The sequence below is a fragment of the Pan troglodytes genome, chromosome 9 (assembly GCF_028858775.2).
Source record: "Pan troglodytes isolate AG18354 chromosome 9, NHGRI_mPanTro3-v2.0_pri, whole genome shotgun sequence".
Lineage (NCBI taxonomy): Eukaryota > Metazoa > Chordata > Mammalia > Primates > Hominidae > Pan > Pan troglodytes.
The window spans coordinates 56421567-56427566 of NC_072407.2; positions in this window are offsets into that span (position 1 = coordinate 56421567).

Genomic DNA, 6000 nt, shown 5'->3' on the forward strand with positions numbered 1-6000 from the left:
GCAGAAGGCAAGAAATAACTAAAATCAGAACAGAACTGAAGGAAATAGGACACAAAAAACGCTCCAGAAAATTAATGAATCCAGGATCTGCTTTTTGAAAAGATCAACAAAATTGAAAGACTGCTAGCAAGACTAATAAAGAAGAAAAGAGAGAAGAATCAAAAGGATGCAATAAAAAATGATAAAGGGGATATCACCACCGATCCCACAGAAATAAAAACTACCATCAGAGAATACTACAAACACTTCTATGCAAATAAACTAGAAAATCTAGAAGAAATGGATAAATCCCTCGACACATACATACTCCCAAGACTAAACCAGGAAGAAGTTGAATCTCTGAATAGACCAACAACAGGATCTGAAATTGTGGCAATAATCAATAGCTTACCAAGCAAAAAGAGTCCAGGACCAGATGGATTCACAGCCAAATTCTACCAGAGGTACAAGGAGGAACTGGTACCATTCCTTCTGAAACTATCCCTATCAATAGAAAAAGAGGGAATCCTCTGTAACTCATTTTATGAGTTATCAGGTTGGTATCAGTCAACCTGATGCCAAAGCCAGGCAGAGACACAACAAAAAAAGAGAATTTTAGACCAATATCCTTGATGAACATTGATGCAAAAATCCCCAATAAAATACTGGAAAACGAAATCCAGCAGCACATCAAAAAGCTTATCCACCATGATCAAGTGAGCTTCATCCCTGAGATGCAAGGGTGGTTCAATATACACAAATTAAAAATGTAATCCATCATATAAACATAACCAAACACAAAAACCACATGATTATCTCAATAGATGCAATAAAGGCCTTTGACAAAATTCAACAACACTTCAGGGTAAAAACTCTCAATAAATTAGGTATTGATGGGATGTATCTCTAAAATAATAAGAGCTATCTATGACAAACCCACAGCCCATATCATACTGAATGATCAAAAACAGGAAGCATTCACTTTGAAAACTGGCATAAGACAGGGATGCCCTCTCTCACCACTCCTATTCAACATAGTGTTGGAAGTTCTGGCTAGGGCAATTAGGCAGGAGAAGGAAATAAAGGGTATTCAATTCAGAAAAGAGGAAGTCAAATTTTCCCTGTTTGCAGATGACATGATTGTATATCTAGAAAACCCCATTGTCTCAGCCCAAAATCTCCTTAAGCTGATAAGCAACTTCAGCAAAGTCTCAGGATACAAAATCAATGTACAAAAATCACAAGCATTCTTATACTCCAACAACAGACAAACAGAGAGCCAATTCATGAGTGATCTCCCTTTCACAATTGCTTCAAAGAGAATAAAATACCAAGGAATCCAACTTACAAGGGATGTGAAGGACCTCTTCAAGGAGAACTACAAACCACTGCTCAATGAAATAAAAGAGGATACAAAGAAATGGACGAACATTCCATGCTCACGGGTAGGAAGAATCAATATCGTGAAAATGGCCATACCACCCAAGATAATTTATAGATTCAATGCCATCCCCATCAAAATACAAATGACTTTCTTCACAGAATTGGAAAAAACTACTTTAAAGTTCATATGGCACCAAAAAAGAGCCTGCATCACCAAGTCAATCCTAAGCCAAAAGAACAAAGCTGGAGGCATCACACTACCTGACTTCAAACTATACTACAAGGCTACAGTAAGCAAAACAGCATGGTGCTGGTACCAAAACAGAGATGTAGATCAATGGAACAGAACAGAGCCTTCAGAAATAACACCGCATATCTACAACTATCTGATCTTTGACAAACCTGAGAAAAACAAGCAATGGGGTAAGGATGCCCTATTTAATAAATGGTGCTGGGAAAACTGGCTAGCCATAAGTAGAAAGCTGAAACTGGATCCCTTCCTTACACCTTATACAAAAATTAATTCAAGATGGATTAAAGACTTAAACGTTAGATCTAAAACCATAAAAACCCTAAATGAAAACCTAGGCATTACCATTCAAGACATAGGCAGGGGCAAGGACTTCATGTCTAAAACACCAAAAGCAATAGCAACAAAAGCCAAAATTGACAAATGGGATCTAATTAAACTAAAGAGCTTCTGCACAGCAAAAGAAACTACCATCAGAGAGAATAGGCAACCTACAAAATGGGAGAAAATTGTCACAACCTGCTCATCTGACAAAGGGCTAATATCCAGAATCCACAATGAACACAAACAAATTTACAAGAAAAAACCAAACAACCCCAACAAAAAGTGGGTTAAAGACATGAACAGACACCTCTTGAAAGAAGACATTTATGCAGCCAAAAAACACACGAAAAAATGCTTACCATCAGTGGCCATCAGAGAAATGCAAATCAAAACCACAATGAGATACCATATCACACCATTTAGAATGACAATCATTAAAAAGTCAGGAAACAACAAGTGCTGGAGAGGATGTGGAAAAACAGGAGCATTTTTACACTGTTGGTGGGAATGTAAACTAGTTCATCCATTGTGGAAGTCAGTGTGGTGATTCCCCTAGTCAGGGATCTAGAACTAGAAATGTCATTTGACCCAACCATCCCATTACAGGGTATATACTCAAAGGACTGTAAATCATGCTGCTGTAAAGTCACATGCACACGTATGATTATTGTGGTAGTATTCACAATAGCAAACACTTGGAACCAACCCAAATGTCCAACAATGATAGACTGGATTGAGAAAATGTGGCACATATACACCATGGAATACTGTGCAGCCATAAAAAATGATGAGTTCATGTCCTTTGTAGGGACACGGATGAAATTGGAAATCATCATTCTCAGTAAACTATTGCAAGGACAAAAAAACAAACAATGCATGTTCTCACTCATTGGTGGGAATTGAACAATGAGAACACATGGACACAGGAAGGCTAACACCACACTCTGGGGTCTGTTGTGGGTTGGGGGGAGGGGGAAGGGATAGCAGTAGGAGATATACCTAATGCTAAATGATGACATAATGGGTGCAGCACACCAGCATGGCACATGTATACATATGTAACTAACCTGCACATTGTGCACATATACACTGAAACTTAAAGTGTAATAATAATAAAACAAAAAAAAAAAGAAAACTGTGAAGATATTTAATTTTCCACCATAGGACTGAAAACGCTCCAAATAGCCACTTGCAGACTCTACAAAAAGAGTGTTTCAAAACTGCTCATACAAAAGAAATGTTCACCTCTGTGAGGTGAATGCACACATCTCAAAGAAGTTTCTCTGAATGCTTCTGTCTAGTTTTTATGTGAAGATATTTCCTTTTCCACCATAGGCCACAAAACGCTCCAAATATCCACTTGCAGATTCTACAAAAATAGTTTTTCAAAACTGCTCAATTAAAAGTAAAGTTCAACACTGTGAGGTGAATTCAAACATCACAAAGAAGTTTCTCAGAATGCCTCTGTCTAATTTTTATGTGAAGATATTTCCTTTTCCAGTAGAGGACGAAATCACTCCAAATATCCACTTGCAGATTCTACAAAAAGAGTGTTTCAAAACTACTCAATCAAAAGAAAGTTTCAACTCTGTGAGATGAATGCATGCATCACAAAGAAGTTTCCCCGAATGCTTCTGTCTACTTTTTATGTGAAGATACTTACTTTTCCACATTAGGCCTTAAAGTGTCCAACTATCCACCTGCAGATTCTACAAAAAGATTGTGTCCAAACTGCTCAATCAAACGAAAGTTTCAACTCCGTGATATGAATGAATACATCTCAAAGAAGTTTCTGAGAATGTTTCTGTCTAGTTTTTATGTGAAGATATTTCCTTTTCAACATAGGCCTGAAAGCACTCCAAATATCCACTTCAAGATTCTACCAAAAGAGTGTTTCAAAATTCCTCAATCAGAAGAAAAGTTCAACTCTGTGAGCTGAATGCACATGTCAAAAAGAAGTTTCTCTGAATGCTTCTGTCTAGTTTTTATGTGAAGATATTTCCTTTACAGTTATAAGACTCAAAGCACTCCAAATATCCACTTATGGATTCTACAAATGAGTGTTTCCAAACCGCTCAACCAAAAGAAAGGTTCACCTCTGTGAGTTGAATGCACACATAACAGGTTACTGCAAATGCTTCTGTCTAGGTTTTACGTGAAGATATTACCTGTTACACCATAGTCCTCAATGTGCTCCAAATATTCACTTGCAGATTCTACAAAAAGAGTGTTTCAAACCTGCTCTATCAAAAGAAAGGTTCCACTCCCTTAGGTGAATGGGGAAAACCAAAGAAGTTTCTATGAATGCTTCTGTCTATTTTTTTATGTGAAGATATTTCCTTTTCCGCTACAGGCCTCAAAGTGCTCCAAATATCCATTTGCAGATACTGCAAAAAGAGTGTTCCCAAACGGCTCAATCAAAAGAAAGGTTCAACTCTGTGAGATGAATGCACAGATCACAAAGAAGTTCCTCAGAATGCTTCTGTCTAGTTTTTATGTGAAGATATTTCCTTTTCAGCTATAGGTTTCAAAGCGCTCCAAATGTCCATTTGCAGATACTTTATAAGAGTGTTTCCAAACTGATAAATAAAAAAAAAATGTTGAACTCTGTGACTTGAATGCACACTTCACCAAGGAGTTTTCTGAGATGGCTTCAGTCTAGTTTTCATGTGAAGATATTTCCTTTTCCACCGTAGGACACAATGCGCTCCAAATATCCACTTGCATATTCTACAAAAAGAGTGTTTCCAAACTGAAAGAAAGGGTTCAACTCTGTGAGTTGAATGCACACATCACAAAGATGTTTCTGTGTATGCTTCTGTCTACTTTTTATGAGAAGATATTTCATTTTCCACCACAGGTCTCAAAGCGCCCCAAATATCCACTTGCAGATTGTAGAAAAAGAGCATTTCAAAACTGCTCTATCAGGAGAAAGGTTCAACTTTGTGAGATGAATGCACACATCCCAAAGAAGTTTCCAGAATGCCTCTGTGTACTTTACATGTGAAGATATTTCCTTTCGACCACAGGCCTCAAAGAGCTCCAAATATCCATTTGTTGATACTACAAAAAGAGTGTTTCCAAACTGCTCAATCAAAAGAAAGATTCAACTCTGTGAGTTGAATGCACACATTGTGAAGAAGTTTCTGAGAATGCCTCTGTCTAGCTTTTATATGAAGATATTACCTTTTCCACCATAGTTCTAAAAGCACTCCAATTATCCACTTGCAGATTCTGCAAATGAGTTTTTCAAAACTGCTCAATCATCAGAATGGTTCAACTCTGTGAGGTGAATGCACACCTCACAAAGAAGTTTCTCCGAATGTTTCTGTCTAGTTTTTAAGTGAAGATATTTCCTTTTCAGCTATACGATTCAAAGTGTTCCAAATATCCATTTGCAGATATTTGAAAAAGAGAGTTCCCAAACTGCTCAATCAAAAGAACAGTTCAACTCTGTGAGTTGAATGCACACATCATAAAGAAGTTGCTGAGAATACTTCTGTCTAGTTTTTATGTGAAGGTATTTCCTTTTTCACCATAGGCCACAAAGCGCTACAAATATCCACCTGCAGATTTTACAAAACGAGTTTTAAAGCTGCTCTATCAAAAGAAAGGTTCAACTCTCTGAGACAAATGCACACATCACAAAGAAGTTTCTCAGAATGCTTCTGTGCTGATTTTATGTGAAGAAATTTCCTTTCCACCATAGATCTCAAAGCGCTCCAAATATCCATTTGCAGATATCACAGAAAGAATGTTTCCAAACTGTTCAATGAAAGGAAAGGTACAACTCTGTGAGATGAATTCACACATCACAAAGACGTTTCTCAGAATGCTTCTGTCTAGTTTTTATGTGAAGATATTTCCTTTTCAGCCGTAGGCCTCAAAGCACTTCAAATATCCATTTGCAGATACTACAAAAACAGTTTTTCCAATCTGCTCAATTGATACAAAGGTTCAACTCTACGATTTTAATGCACATATCACAAACATGTTTGTGAGAATGCATCTGTCTAGTTTTTATGTGAAGAAATTTCCTTTTCCACCATAGGCCTCAAGCGCTC